The sequence below is a fragment of the Mobula hypostoma genome, chromosome 18 (genome assembly GCF_963921235.1).
Source record: "Mobula hypostoma chromosome 18, sMobHyp1.1, whole genome shotgun sequence".
In the NCBI taxonomy this organism is placed as follows: Eukaryota; Metazoa; Chordata; class Chondrichthyes; order Myliobatiformes; family Myliobatidae; genus Mobula; species Mobula hypostoma.
The window spans coordinates 46,137,151-46,153,821 of NC_086114.1; the positions used below are offsets into that span (position 1 = coordinate 46,137,151).

The 16,671-nt window shown below is 40.2% G+C and overlaps 1 protein-coding gene across 2 annotated transcripts in view; it reads left to right on the forward strand.

The window, feature by feature from the left end:
- The first annotated feature begins 595 nt into the window (after window positions 1-595).
- The window catches only part of LOC134358518 (secretory carrier-associated membrane protein 5), a 69,652-nt gene continuing 53,576 nt past the window's right edge, over window positions 596-16,671 (forward strand). For both annotated transcript variants that reach the window (XM_063070824.1, XM_063070825.1), the window contains exon 1: window positions 596-777. The gene's annotated coding sequence lies outside the window, so the exon portion shown is untranslated. The remainder of the gene's footprint in view (window positions 778-16,671) is intronic.

Here is a 16,671-nt window from a genome sequence, read left to right on the forward strand (position 1 = left end):
CACATTTTTGGCTTATACCCAACTTGGTTTACAGATTAGACAAAATCACTAAACAAAGTATTACATACACCCTTGAAGGTCGACGGGGGTGGGGGGTGCTACCTTCCTGAAATGAGTTTTTGCAGGGTGGGATGTCTGCACTTGTGTTCAGGAAATTAAGTTAAACTATTTTGAATCTTGAATATATGGATATAGCTGTCAGAGAAGAGGTTGAGGCAGATACAATAACAAAATTAAAGAGGCAAGGGGTGGGTACATGGATGGGAAAGGTTTAAAGTGATATGGCTAAATGGGAGTAGCTTAGAGGGGCATATTGGTTGGTATGGTAACCCTGACTTGCCTCATACTTTTCCCCAGCTGCACATTTCTCAAACGGGGCAACTTTATAAGTTTCCTTGTTGGCTTGACTGGTATGGGCAACGTGCGACAGCCTCCTTAGAGTTCAGAGATGCCTTCCTACCTGGCCAAGTGATTATCCCGGTGGAGAGGGCTGCGGTTACCACGGTGACCGATGAGTGACTGGTACTGATGCTGGCAGATCTCGCGGGAGGAGCAGGGAAGGTGCCTTTGTTCTCGCGAGAGTTGCCGGCCGGAAAAGGGGCCGCCGCTGGAAAAGACGCCTCCGTTCAAGTCGGGCGCCGAGTGAGGTAGCGGGGCGGCCCGCGGTAGAAGAGACCGGGTTAATAAGGAAGATTAGGATGAAATAGCACAGCTCAGGGGCTGCGTTTCTTTTTCGCTTCCGCCTCTCCCGAAACACCTACAAGCAGCAGCTTTACGGTAAGGTGGAGCCCCGTGATTGGGTCTGGCTAGCAACCGGCCTAGCAACCAGCACTGCAGGGAAGGTGCAGAAGTCCTGTTGAGGGAAAGGACGTTATGCAATGCCGGCAAGCTGTATAGGACGACCAGGATAACCTTGCATTAACGCAGATTCGAATCACCGATACGCACTAGGAGAGATTGAAATCAGATTTTAAAAAAAATCACAGCATTTAATGGTTGATGTGCACGAGTACAGATGTCAATCAATTTTATGCAATGTAGTTGAGGCCCAGTAGTTTTATTTCATTTAAAATAAATTAGAAGGTAAACATTATTGCAAATCAACAATGTGCTGTATAGTGGTTGGAACTGTGGGGATTTATTGTATTGGAAATCACAGCACTGTTGAGTAAATTCAGTAAATTTTACATTAATATGGGTAGAAGCCACATTAGCTTAGAGCAGATGACTGATAAGTGATAAATTATGAAATATAAAGCATTTCCTTGAAATTCCTTGAAAGTTATTACTATCAATGTGGGTGCAGATTAATTATATACAATATACAAGATTGGAATATGTAAATATACTGAGAATTAACATTGCATTTGAGGATACAAAAATATTGGGTTATACCAGGGATTTATTTTAATGGTAGCTTCGCTTGGTTTCAGTCTTAACAGAAGAAGGCATTGATAGAGCATTCATTCACATTTTGGTGTTGTAAATTGTCATATAACTGCATATATTTTTTCAGATGCAAAATTGCATATTTTAACTAAGGTCAAGCTAGCATTTAAATCTGAGATGCTTGGAGCCCTGTGAAGCTCTAACATCATGATGTCATCTCAATCAGATGATTGATTTTTTTTTAACTGTAGCCTGTTATTCAGTGCTAGCTGGACTAACTGTTTTCTCCAGCTGATCTTGGCAAAATGTATTGACAATTCGTAGCAGTTCATGCAAAGCACCTAAAGAAAGCAAAAGTTAGTAGTTATTGTTTAATTCTACTTTTCTCTCTGCAAAGTGGCTGACCTATATTTTTTCCAGTAGCTTCTTCAATAAAGAGATGTAGTTAAAATAATTGCTGAATAGGATAACATCGAATATGATCAGAATATTTTTGCGTTGTGATTTCCTAGTTGTATATTTCAAGTATATTGACTGCAATTTCTACAGCTTCAGTTCTCAGCTTGCTGAATTGGGAGAGTGGGATTGGTCATTAATGTACAACTGTGGCTCATCAGAGTGCCATTAGAATTCTGTAGGTTTTCCAGCTTGCTGGTTGCCTTTTGTTTCTTGTGCCTGAGTTGCAAGCAGGAAAAGTTAGCTGTGAAATTTGCTTTTTTTCGTGTTAAAACTATGCACAGCATCTCTTGTTCTGCAGCAGCAACCTCTCTCGCTGATCAATTAGCAGTGCAATGTATAGGAACACAAATTTCATACTTGAAGTTAAAATGTACTTTTGGTTTCATGCTGCATGCTGGAGCAAATCATTACTGGTGCAGTTTGTACTTGCAGTGTTAACATGAGAATATGTCCATAAATAGCTAACCTGATAACTATAATACAGCCAACTACTTTGTGAATTATTAATTTGTTGCATGTAATGCAGGCTATTTAATTCCTAAATAATCTCTAGCATTGTCCATGCTGAATGAAAAGAAGTACTTGTCATAGACAATACAGGATTTGTCCACTATGATGTGGAGGAAGGGTGCAATTAGAAATTCTTTGTCTTGAATTTGTTTTGGTTCTAAGCTAAAGAAATGTTTGCTTTCTTCACAAATGTCATCAACAGGTAACAGCATGGAATGGCTTTGTTCAGTGCAGTTACTTTTGTCCACTGCACTTTTTTCTCTCTTCCCCTCCCCCCCAGAAATAATTTGCCAAACACTCAATTTATCTTTTTAGAATTTAGCTTTACAGTCTGGCCTTGTGAGTTGACTGGACTGATCCCGCAATTCTAATGGACTTGCTTTTCAAGTGAGTCCATTTAGTACTTAATTATTATTACTATTATTTGTTTTTGTATTTGCAGAGTTTGTCTTTTGCACACTGGTTATTTGTTCATCTTTGCAATTCTTCTTTGATTCTGTTGTGTTTCTTTGTATCTACTGTGAATGCCTGCAGGAAAATTAATCTCAGGGTAGTGTATGGTGACATGTACATTCTTTGATAATAAATTTACTTTAAGCTTGATGAATGATCCTTGTATTGCTTCTGTTCACCGTGATAAGTACAGTAAATTACATTGAAAGCCACTGTTTGTACACACAGACCCTCATGAATTGAATTTTATTTTTCATTTTATCCTAAGCAGCAACAGGGTCATGTATTGGGCTGAACTGCAACTTATAAAACTTAAGAATGGGGAAAGCATTAGAAGCAGCTCATATGAAATATGAAGTCATAATACTGATGTTTTAATATTAGTCATAACAGAAATAAGTTATCTCCCCCCTCTTTTTCCATTCCCCGTTCTGGTTCCTCTCTTCTCACCCACCCATCACTTCCTTAAGGTGCCCTTCCTCCTTCCCTTTCTTCCATATCCACTGTCCTTGCCTATTGGATTCCCTCTTTCACCTATCACCTCCCAGCTTCTCACTTCATGCTTCCCTCCATTTCCCCCTATCTGGCTTCACCTATCAGCTTGTACTCCTCCTCCTCCCCACCCACCACCTTATTCTAGCTTCTGCCCCTTTGTTTTCTAGTCCTGATGAAGGGTCTCGGCACAAAACATTAAGTATTTATTCCGTTCCATGGATGCTGCTTGACTTTTGACTTCTTCAGCATTTTGTCCATGGCTCAAGATTTCTAGCATCTGCAGAATCTCTTGAATTTTAAATGTTCTTTTGACAATGATTTGGTGGATCTGGAAAGCATTTGCCTGCTCTTGTCCAAGCTTTTCTTCATAAAGGTAGTCTGATTCTTTGGATAACTGAGAATTACAATATGGGGCACTGCTTCTGCAAAGTTTTTTCAGCACCTCTGAATGATCCATATTAGTTTACATTTCAAGGTCATTCTGCAGTTAAGTGGATGTAGTTACCACTGGCACAAGGGACTTTTTGACTTATAACATCTACTTGATATGTTTGTGAGTGGCTTCTGAAGCAAATTACATTTAATACTAAAATGAAAACAGAAAATTCTGGGAAAACACAGCAGGTCAGGCCCCATCTGTGAGAAGTGTAAGAGTTGATGCCTTAGGTCGAAGGCACTTCACTGATTTTAATTCTTTTGATCATTGCTATATTTATTTTGAGTGTTGTGTTGTGCTTGATTGCAGTTGAATCAGCCAATCCCTGGATTTGGTAAATCTGAGTGCAGGTTTGGATGTGCTGCCATCTTGCCTGCATTTTATCTCTGACTTCTGCATATCTGTGTGTGTTCAGAAAGATGAGCTGACCCACAAGAAGGATTTTGTCAGTAGCTCCCTACAAAACTGCTGGCTAGGGATAAATAAGAGGTTTGGTCCATAAAATGACAATCATTTCTAGATTTTAACTTTGAACTTGGTGAATGTGCTTAACCAACCCACCCTGCCGTATCCCCTCCGCATTATTGCTTATGGGCATTCCAAGAGCTCAAGAAGCAACCAATTACAAATTCTGTAATTCTTTTTGATGTGCAGGATCTAATTACATACAAAATAGCTGTGTTTTTGGCCCCATTGTGTTGACCATCTGCTCATTGTAACTGCCTGATTCTTGCAGCCACGGGCCCAGGCTGTTCTCTGGAACACAAGCTCTGGTAGCACGTCAAGAGCCAGCATGTCGTGTGGAATTTTTAATTTTCTCAAAACAGACAAAATATTTCTTATCTTTCATAACACCAGTCAAACGCATGGTTATTTTTTTAACTTTCCGTACTAGAGCATAAGAATGATATTAAATCAACCCAAGCCTGCGTTTTTGCCGGGTTTTTTTGTGCTGGACTTCAGTTGTACCATTATTATCTGATTTTTATTCCCTCGTGAATCATATTTGCTCTTTGCAAGTGGTTCTGATATCAGTCCATCACTATTTAGTATTTACTTTATCTGAGTATTTAATGATTTGTATCAACCAGTGCATTTGAGTTGGGTTGGGGCATGTGACTTGCTGCAAATTGTTTATTATACTGGAAACATGCATCCAAAGAAGAGGGGAAACAGAAACACCAACAATTTCATGTGATATTTGTAGTGTAATTTCTCAGGAATATTGAAATCCAACTTAGCCATTTACAATGATATGGTCAACAGACTTTCAGTGTATGTGGCTTTCAATATATTTAGTGATTCAGATCAAGTGGAATCCTATTTTCTGCAGAACTCGTACAGCACAAAGTGAGCATTGAAGCGTATAGTAGAAAATATTGCATCGTGGCCGTTGACTGGTTAAGTTTATTGTCTCAATTGGGTTTATCACTGAAATATTGTATGTCATCAAATTACTTGTTTTGTGGTGGCAGTACAGTGCAAGATACTGTACACTGGGCAAGTGGCCAAGTGCTTAAGGCATTCGACTAGCAACCTGAAGGTCGTGAGTTCGAGCTCCAGTCGAGGCAGCGTGTTGTGTCCTTGAGCAAGGCACTTAACCATACAGCGCTCTGCGACGACACTAGTGCCAAGCTGTATTGGCCCTTGCCCTTCCCTTGGACAACATCGGTGTCATGGAGAGGGGAGACTCGCAGCATGGGCAACTGCTGGTCTTCCATACAACCTTGCCCAGGCCTGCACCCTGGAGAGTGAAGACTTTCCAGGCGCAGATCCATGGTCTTGCAACACTAACAGATGCCTTAACAGTGCAAGACATTAAAAAGTAACTAGTAAATTACAAAAAAACATATGTACCTGACTTTTCCTTTAATGTTCATGGACTGTACAGAAATCTGATCGCAGAGACCAAGAAACTAAAATTTTGAGTGTGCATCTTTAGGCTCTTGTACCTCCTCCCCAATGGTAGTAAAGGGAAGAGGACATGTCCTAGAAGGTGATGGTCCTTAATGATTAGTGCTGCCTTCTTGGTGCACTCCCTTTTGAAAATGTTCTTGATGGTGGGAAGGCTGTGTCCTTAATGGAGTTGGCTGAGTCTACAACTTTCTGCAGTGTCTTTCAATCCTGTGCTTTAGAACCACCATACCAGGTGTGATGTAACCAATCAGAATGCTATCCATGGTATAGCTGTAGAAATCTGTTAGTCTTTGTTGACATACCAAATCTTAAACTCTAAATGAAGTATCATATTTATTTTTAGAATATTTAATCCCTTCCCAAGGGAGAATGTTTTAATATTTGCTCTGACAACCCATTGTTCAGAATGCCCATGTTATTAGACCCACATCTATACCTCCTTCCCTCAACTTTGTATTTTCTGTGTAATCTTTGCAGAATGTCACATTATTGATAATGTTTGAAGGTGAAATTCTGCCACATCTCAATGCTTTTAAAATTAATTGTTTAGCATTTTAGATACTGTTTACATCTCCACAACCTATAAATTAAATTTTCCAGGATTGTTATGAATGTAAACTTTAAATACAGGTGTTCTGTTGTAAGGTGTTTTCTGGGCTCACCAACAACACACACACAACTTGGGGACATCTTCAGGTTATCACCATGGTGCTATTATCTATTCTAAAACTGTGATATAAAATTACCTACTTAGTGACCAAAGGATTTGGCAAGATTATCAGTCAGCAGTTACTTAATTTTCTAATTTGCAGATGTAAATTTAAAAATAATTTAGTGCAAGTAAAAACTTGCTGTCATGCCAACACGTAAGTAAAGTTTGTGTGAAGCTAAGCATATGAATATAACCAAAAATACACTTTACGAATTTTCAAAATCTAAGTACAAAAAATGTAAAATTAATTTGGTAATTATGTATAATGTTATTCAAAATCAATTATAAATAGAATTCCTGTAATCACTAGTTCATGTTCTCTGCACAACCCAATAGGACAGATTTTCAAAGCAATGCACATAAAATGCTTGAGGAACTCAGTCAGACAGCATCTATGGAAATGAATAAACAGTTGACATTTCGGGTAAGGTCTCTTCATCAGCACTGGAAAGGTGGGGGGGGGATGATGCTAGAACAAAAGGTAAGGGGGTGGAAGGAGAACAAGCTAGAAGGTGATGGGTGAAGCCGGGTGTGTGGGGGAGAGGATGAAGTAAGAAGCTGGGAGGTGAGGTGGAAAAGATGAGTGTTGGAGAAGGAATCTTGATAGGAGAGGGGACCATTGGAGAAAGGGAGGGCAGCAAGGGGGAAATGATGGGCAGGTGAGGAGAAGAGGTAAGAGGCCAGAATTGGGAATTGAAGAAGGGGAAAGGTGGGGGGAATAATTACCAGAGGTTGTGGAAATTGATGTTCATGCCATCAGATTGAAGACTATCTTGACAGAACATGAGGTATTCCTCCTCCAACCTGAGTGGCCTCCTTGTGACAGAAGAGGAGGCCATGGACCAACGTGTCAGGGTAGGAATTAAAATGGTTGGCTAGCAGGAAGTCCTTTTTACTGATGGAGCGGAGGTGCTCAACAAAGTGGATAGATTTCCATATGTTCATTTAAATTGTGTTTTCTTGTATAAATACACGTTTCTTCTTGCTGTGGTAACTAAAAGCAAAGTTTAACTTAGGTGCTTTGAAATGCATGTGTTTACAGTTTGCATAAAGTACTTTGAGGTAATAGATTTTCAATATTACCTACTGCTGCAGTGGTTTATTTAATTGTGAAATCTTGACTTTGTCTTTACACCAATGACTGATCATCACACTTTATTAATCTATTCTTTTAGAGGCTCCTACTTTTTCTTTAGGATTATGATCTAAACCTTCCCCTCAGTTTAGAGCTATCCCAATGTGGTTATTTAGATTTCTAACGACATATAGTGGTCATTACTACACATAGGCTAGTCTTAACTATCTGCATTTTGTTTTCTTTTCTTTTCTTTTCACTTGGGTGCCATGAAGTGGCTTTGTTTTAAATACGTAGCATAAGGTCTGTCCCAGTCCAAAAGAACTATTAAAGTCAGTATTTTTGGCTCTTGGTCCATGGCCTTCAGGATTGTAGTATATCAAGTGTTCATGTAGGTACCTTTAAAAATGTGAAGCTACTTTTGCTCTGCCTCCACCCTTTAAAATGCTGAACTATATATTAACATCACCAGTCCAACTAATTTTCTCATCGCCATTCTAATCCTTTTATCTATCCTTCTATCCATCTTTTCCAGTAATTTTCTTGTGACCTATGTTAGGCACACTGGCCTGTAGTTGTTTGTTTTATTCTTTAACACACAAAGAATCAAGCACCATGTTGTAGCTAGTGAGTATTGAAAAAGACCACTTCATGAATTCTTGACCTCTTAATTCTTAAGTTCTCACCTACAGTTGCAACAAAAAGATTGTGAACCCTCTGTCAATAACTGGTTTTCTACATTAATTACTCTTTAAAATTTGGTCTGATCTTCATGTAAGTCACTATAATAGACAAACACAATCAGCCTCAACTAATAATACAAACAATTGTATGTTTCATGTCTTTATTGAACACGTTGTTTAATCATTCACAGTCCAGACTGGAAAAAGTATGTGACTCCTTGTATTTAATAACTGGTAGAACCTCCTTTAGCAGCAGTAACCTCCACCAAACGTTTCCTGTAGCTGCTGATCAGACTTGCACAATGGTGAAGAGGAATTTTAGATCATTCCTCCATAGAAAACTATTTCAGTTCCTCAATATTTCTGGGGTACCTTGCATGAACAGCCCTCTTCAGGTCATGCCACAGCATCTCAATTGCGTTAAGGCCTGAACTCTGACTTGGACATTCCATAACATTTTTTTAAACCATTCTGTTGATTTACTCTTGTGTTTCAGATCCTTGCCTTGTTGCATCATCCAACTCTATTAAGCTTCAGGTGACAGACCGCTACCGACATTCTCCTGTAAAATGGCTCAATACAATTTTGAATTTATTGTTACCTCAATGATTGCAAGTTGCCCAGGCCCTGAGGCAGCAAAGCAGCCCCAAACCATGATGCTCCTTCCACCACGCTTCACAGTTGGGATGAGGTTTTGGTGGAGCTGTGCAATGCCCTTTTTCCTCTAAACATAGTGGTGTGCATTTCTGCCAAAAAGTTCAACTTTTGTTTCACCTGTCCGCAGAACAATGTCCCAGATGGATTGTGGAACATTCAGGTGGTCTTTTTTAAACTTGAGACATGCAGCACTGTTATGTGTTTTTTTTTTTGGAGAGCAGTGGTATCCTTCCACGAACACCATTCTTGCTCTGTGTTTTTCTTAAAGTAGACACACGAACAGAAACTTTAGCAAGTTGTAGATTTCTGTAGGTCTTTTGCTGTCACCTTTGGGTTCTTTTTCACCATCTTCAACATTGCATCTGAGATGAGCTCGGGCCCAGAGAACTCACCGACGTTTCTGCATAGAATTGATGTATGGCTTCCTTCTTGCGTAATACAGTTTCAAGTTGCATTTCTGGATGCAGCGACGGACTGTGTTGAGTGACAGTGGTTTTTCGAAGTACTCTCGAGCCCAGGTGGCTATAATTGTCACAGTAGCATGACGGTTTCTTAGGCAGTGCCGCCTGAGGGCTTGAAGATCACACGCATTCAACAGTGGTTTCCAACCTTGCCCTTTATGCACTGAGATGTGTCTGAATTCTCTGAATCTTTTCACAATATTATGTACTGTAGATGTTGAAAGACGTAAATTCTCTGCAATCTTGCGTTGAGAAATGTTCCTTTTGAACTGACTAACAATTCTCTCACGAATTTTGGCACAACGGGGTGAGCCATGACCCATCCTTGCTTGCAAAGACTGAGCCTTTGATGGACGCTACTTTTATACCCAGTCATGATACCTCACCTGCTACCAGATAGCCTGCTTAATGTGGAGTCTTCCAAACCGGTGTTACTTGAATACTCTGTGCACTTTTCAATCTTATTTTAACTCTGTCCCAACTTTTGTTGAGTGTGTTGCAGCCATCAAATTCTAAATTTGTCTATATTTACAAAATACAATTAAGTCGGTCAGTAAAACTATTGAAAATCTTTTCTTTGTACTTTTGTCAGTTAAGTAAAGGTTCATGTGAATTAACATATAACAGATTTCTGTTTTTATTGCATTTTGTAAAATATCCCAACTTTTCTGGAAATGGGTTTGTACTTTGTCCAGGTCTTGCTTTGTGCTGTTTGAAATTGGCCCTAACCCCGCCCCCCCCCACCACCGTTGAAGACCTTAACTCTACAACTAACCTTGTCTTTTTCCATTGACTACCTTGAACCTTACTGAACTAGTCACTTTTTCCAAACGATTCCTCAACAGATACCTCTACGACTTGCCCATCTTCCTCCCGAAGATGAAGTAGAGTGCAGTTCCTTCTCTAATAGGACTCTACTTACAAGAGAAAATCTGCAAATGCTGGAAATCAAAGTAATATACACAAAATGCTGAAGGAACTCAGCAGGCCAGGCAGTATCTATGATAAAGAGAAAACAGTCGATATTTCGGGCCCAGACCCTTCATTAGCGAAATTGGATGTACGACAACTCTGACAGGGTTTGTAAGACATTACTTCCAACAAAGTGAAACCCAATAGCATGAATGGGAGCGATGCTTCACTACCAGATGAACTCAACGCCTTCTATGCCTGCTTTGGAAGGGCGAATATAACTACAGCTGTGAAGATACCTGCTGCACTTGGTGACCCTGTGATCTCTCTCTCAGACCTTTAAAGAGGGTGAACCCTCGCAGGGCGGAAGGTCCCAATGGAGTACCTGGTAAGGCTGTGAAAACTTGTGCCAACCAACTGGTGGGAGTATTCAAGGACATTTTCAACCTCACTGCTACGGGTGGAAGTTCCCACTTGCTTCAAAAAGGCAACAATTATATCAATGCCTAAGAAGAATAATGTGAGCTGCCTTGATGACTATTGCCTGGTAGCACTTACATGTACAGTGATGAAAAGCTTTGAAAGGTTGGTCATGACTAGACTGAACTCTTGACTTAGCAAGGACTTGGACCCATTGCAATTTGCCTATTGCCACAATAGGTCAGTGGCAGATGCAATCTCAATGGCTCTTCGCTTGGCCTTAGACCACCTGGACAATATGAACATCTTTGTCCCAATGCTGTTCACTGACTATAGCTCAGCATTTAACACCTATAATCCTGATTTGAGAAGTTACAGAACCTGGGCCTCTGTACCTCCCTCTGCAATTGGATCTTTGACTTCCTAACCGGAAGACCACGATCTGTGCAGATTGGTGATAATACCTCTTCCTCACTGACGATCAACACTGGTGCACCTCGGGTGTGTGCTTGGCCCACTGCTCTGCTCCACTGTATACCCAGGACTGTGTGGCTAGGCATAGCTCAAATACCATGTTGATGATGCAACAATTGTTGGTAGAGTCTCAGATGGTGACGAGAGGGCGTACAGGAGCAAGATACGCCACTAGTGGGGTGGTGTTGCAACAACACCCTTGCACTCATTGTCAGTGAGACGAAAAAGCTGATTGTGGACTTCAGGAAGAGTAAGATGAAGGAACACACCAACCTCAGGGATCAGAAGTGGGGAGAGTGAGTAGTTTCAAGTTCTTGGATGTCAAGATCTCTCAGGACTTAACCTGGTCCAACATATCAGTGCAGTTATAAAGAAGGCAAGGCAGTGATTATACTTCATCAGGAGTTTGAAGAGATTTGGTATGTCAACAAAAACACTCAGTTTTCTGTAGATGTACTGTGGAGAGCATTCTGACAGGCTGCATCATTGTCTGGTATGGGGTGGGGGGTGACTACTGCACAGGACCGAAAGAAGCTGCAGAGGGTTGTAAATTTAGTTGGCTCCATCTTGGGTACTAGCCTACAAAGTACCCAGGACATCGTCAAGGAGCAGTGTCTCAGAGAGATAACGTCCATTATTAAGGACCTCCAGCACCCAGGGCATGTCCTTTTCCCACTGTTGCCATCAGGTGGGAAGTACAGAAACCTGCATCTTCTTCCCCACTGCCTTCTGATTCCTAAATGGACATTGAACAGGTGAACACTACCTCACTTTTTTAATATACATTATTTCTGGTATTTTGCACAATTTTAATCTATTCAATATATGCATACTGTAAATTGATTTACTTATATTTTTTCTTCTATACATAATATTGAACTGCTGCTGCTGTTAACAAATTTTACAACACATGCAGTGGTAATAAATCTGATTCTGATTATCTAAACCCCTTGCATTAAGATAATATCTATAAGCATTAGGGAAGTTAAAATTCCACAATACTGTGTTTTACTTCTTGCCGTGAATTGCCTCCATGTCTATTCGTCTAAATCACTATTGGAGAGCCTATAATATAATATTAAAGTGATTACTACTTTCTAATTTCTAAGTTCTACCCATATAACTTTAACTGATCCCTTCCAGACATCCTCCCTGACTATGAAGTAATGCTCACCCTGATCAACAGTGCAATGACTCCTCCCTTTTTGCACCTTCCTCCAGCACACCTGAAACTTTCATATGCTTGAGCTGTCAGACCTGCCCTTCTCTCAGTCGACATGTTGCAAGCATAGAGTTGGATTAGTCCTGCTTATTGTGGAGGGGTTGAAGCCCAGTTTGGATGCAGTACATATTTGATGAATGATGAATGGGCTTCAGACAAGGTAGGATTTTTTTTCCCGTGGGGTCTTCACGGTAGGAGTGAAGCAGAAATTTGAGGTTTGCAAAGCACTCATTGGACGATTGTTATCTGTAACAGAACTCCATTTATGTTTTGATTAAAGTATGAACTTACTGAAATATTTGGAAAATATTTCAAAAACCATTATTTTAAATTTGTTTTATATTAAATATTTCAACGTGGAACAAGAAGTACATATTCCTGCATTGGCATACGCATAGCTCTTCAATGTGATGTTGTTTCATATACGTTTTGGAAAATACATTGTGTAGATTTGTTCTTGGTTACATTTATTCAGTTTACTATTTGTCTACTAATCCACATACCAATGCAATCCTATTTTTTTCTTCTATCTGCACCTTAAAAAAAACCTGAAAATCATGACTGTTTCGTGGAATTTGCATTGCAGCTACTCAAATGAAAATAAGAGAAGGAAGCTGCACAAGTGGGGAAATTTAAATTATAAGGAAATGATGGAAATCCGCAGCATCTTTGGAAAGAGACAAATTTAACATTTTCAGGTGGAAGATCTCTTCTCCCCCCCGCCCCCCACCTCCCCACTTCTACCCTGCCCTATGTCAAAACTCAAGATACAGTACATAAGATGTTGCTTTGCAATGTTAGGGACCCTTAATGAAGATCAAATTTAGTTAAATTCGAGTTTAATTGTCATTCAACCATACATGAACACAGCCAAACAAGAAAATGTTACTCTGGGGCCAAGGTGCAAAACACAATCACACACAGCACAAAACACACATTACACGTATTGATGGTAAGAAAAAGGCACGCAATATCAAATCCAAACTCGAGCCATTCAACGCCACTTATCTGCAGATGACCACAATAGAGCTTGTCTTCTGCCAAGCAAACACGGGGCGGGGGGGGGGGTGGCAGGGGGAAGCCCAGATGTTGCACCAAGCTTCCCCCACCTCCCCAACTGGGTGGAGCACACTGGCCCCAATGCCTCTCTACTGCAGGTTATAAACAGGCAACACCAGAGCATAAACACAAAATCTGCCGCTGCTGGGTTCAAAGCAACACTCACTACAAACTGGAGGAACTCAGCAGATTGGGCAGCATCCGTGGAAACGATCAGTCAACGTTTCGGGCTGGAACCCTTCGTCAGGACTGAAGAGGGAAGGGGCAGAGGCCCTATAAAGAAGTGGGGGGAGGATGAGAAGGAGAAGACTGGAAGGTTCCAGGTGAAAAACCAGTAAGGGGAAAGATCAAGGGGTGGGGGAGGGGAAGCAGGGAAGGAATAGGCAGGAAAGGTGAAGAAGGAATAGGGGCAAGCACACTGGGTATTAGAAGGAGGTGGAACCATGAGGGAGGTGATAGGCAGCTGGAGGAGGGGACAGAGTGAAACTGGGATGGGGGAAGAGAGGGGGAAGAAATTACCGGAAGTTGGGGAATTCAATGTTCATACCAAGTGGCTGGAGACTACCCAGATGGTATATGAGATGTTGCTCCTCCAACCTGAGTTTAGCCTCATCATAGCAGTAGAGGAGGCCATGTATGGACATATCCGAATGGGAATGTGAAGCAGAGTTGAAGTGAGGCCCTGAGTCCATTGAATGCCGCAGAAATCTGGAGTTAGTTGCATTTAACCAATTTCCCCCAGGATCAATAAAGTATGATTATGATTACTATTGCTGTTCCTACTGTGAGGAAAATGGAAAGTCCTGAGCTGTGTATTTCATGTTAAGAATGGCAGATTTTCATAGTAACTGCCCCATGTTTGCTCATTTCTATGCAGACATTTGTCAGCCCTAAAACAACTCTGCTTCTCAGATCAGCTGCAGTGAAAAAGTGAGGGAAAAATACATTGGGTAATGCTATGTTTGTTCATGTAACTTCAGTGTGAAATTTGCAGCCTTGTGACCTCACAGCTTGAATGTGGGCCAATCATTGAAGCAGGGTTTAAGCTTACTGTGTGATGCACAAAATAAAAAAGCTTCAGATATTTTGACTACGGTGTGAATTCAATTGTAGGATAAAACCACTGAGATTAGAATTGATACCCTTAAATAGCTCTTCGTGGATTTCAGTATATCGTGCTCCTCATTTTATTCAAGAATATACACAATGGCCACTCTATTAGGTAAAGGAATGGAGCTCAGTGTGGTCTTCTGCTGTATCCTATTGGCTTCAAGATTCGGTGTTGTGTGTTCATAGATGCTCTTCAGCCTACCACTGTCGTAACACATGGTTATTTGAGTTACTGTTGCCTTCCTGTCAGTTTGAATCAATCTTCCCATTCTCTCTGACCTCATTAACAAGATACTTTCACACACAGAACTGATGCTCACTGGATGTTGGTTGTTTTTCACACCATTCTCTGTAAATCAAAGAGACTGTTGTATATAGAAATGTTCTGAGATAAACTACCCTTTTTTTTGGCACCAATAATCAATCCACAGTCAAATTCACTTCGATCAATTTCTTCCTCATTCTGATATTTGGTCTGAACTGCAACGGAACCTCTTGACCATGTCTGTGTGCTTTGATGCATTGAGTTGCTGCTACATAATTGGCTGATTAGATCTTTGCATAAATAAGTTTGTGTACCTAATAAAATCTGTCTTTCTAATCATTTTGGAACACCAGTTTCAAGCATGAGGGAATCAAAAATGTTAAGCCAACAATGTCATTTCATATGCAGTGCCTTGAAAAAATGTTCAGCCCCAACCCTTTGTTTACATAGATAAGGATTACGTCCAGGGAATTTGATCAATTTAACTGAATTTTTATTTGTGAATCAGATGTTCCTTTTTCTTCCCCCCCCCAACGGTAGAACCCAAAAACAGAGGAAAATGTAAAGCATGAAAAACTAAAAATTCAAGAACTGAAATGTCAGCAGTTCAAAAGTATTCACCGCCCTTTGATCAGTACTTAGTTGAACCACCTTTTACACAGCTAGTAGTCTTTTTGGATAAGACTCTATTAGATTTGCACCACCTGATGGAGCAAGATTTGCCCATTCCTCCTTGCAAAATGGCTTAAGCTATGCCAGGTTAGTTGGGAAGCAGCAGTGGACAACAATCTTCAGGACTTGATAGAGATGTTCGATTGGGTTAAGGTCAGGACTTAGACTGGGCCACTCAAGAACATCAATTTTCTTCATTTGAAGCCAGTCCATTATTGTTCCGGCAGTGTGCTTTGACTCACTGTCCTGCTGAAATACTAACTACCTCCCCAGTTTAAGCTTTCTGGCAGAGGGTAGAAGGTTTTTATCCAGGATCTCTATGTATTTAGCAGCATTCATCTTCTCATCAATCCTGGCCTGATTTCCAGTCACTGCTGCTGAAAAGCATTCCCATAGCATGATGCTACCTCTACCATACTTTGATAGGAATGGTATCACCTAGTTAATGCACAATATTAGATTTATGCCACATGTTGAGGCCAGAAAGTTCTACTTTGGTCTCATCTGACCACAAGACCAACTTCCACATCTTTACAGCATCTTCTAAGTGAAACTTTGCAAAGTCTTTTTGAGCAAGTATATGCTTTTTGTGGCACGTGTAGAGATGAATATTTTCAGACTGCTGACATTTCAGTTTTTGAATGTTTTTCATGCTTTACTATTTTCCTTGTCTTTTTTGGACACTATCGTGAAAAGAAGAGCATGTGATTCACAAATAAAAATTCTCAGTTAAATTGATCATAATCCCTGGTTTTAATACTTATTTATGCCAACAAGGCATTTGGGATGAATACTGTTACAAGGCACTGTATATATCTGTTGCATTATCAACTTCCGGCAGGGTCAGTTAATTCTTTGTCAATAACTGCTTTAAAAAGTGGTGCTTCAATTGATTTAATTTCTTGGTGCATTTTTTTTTAGTAAAATCCCTTGATGTTGTTATTTCCTTGCCATTGCCTGTCTGGTACAATCATTCATGTTTATGAATGAAATGGGTTAAATCAGTACAACTGTTTTTGTTCACAGGGACAGCAACCCTCCTTTCAAAGAAAACTCTCGCCAAATAGTGTGCTTGATAATCAGACTAAGAATTATTTTCAAGGATTTTATTACACACAGATCAAGTTGCTTTGCCCCGCCCATAGGATCTACTAAGTAGGATAATCATGTTTTGCTAATTGTGACATGTTAGTACAAAGCCGTTGGGGTCTGTAAGTACTTATAAATGCTCACAAATGAGCAGATGGTAAATATAACCAGATTAATTGTATTTTGTGGTTTTGTTTATTA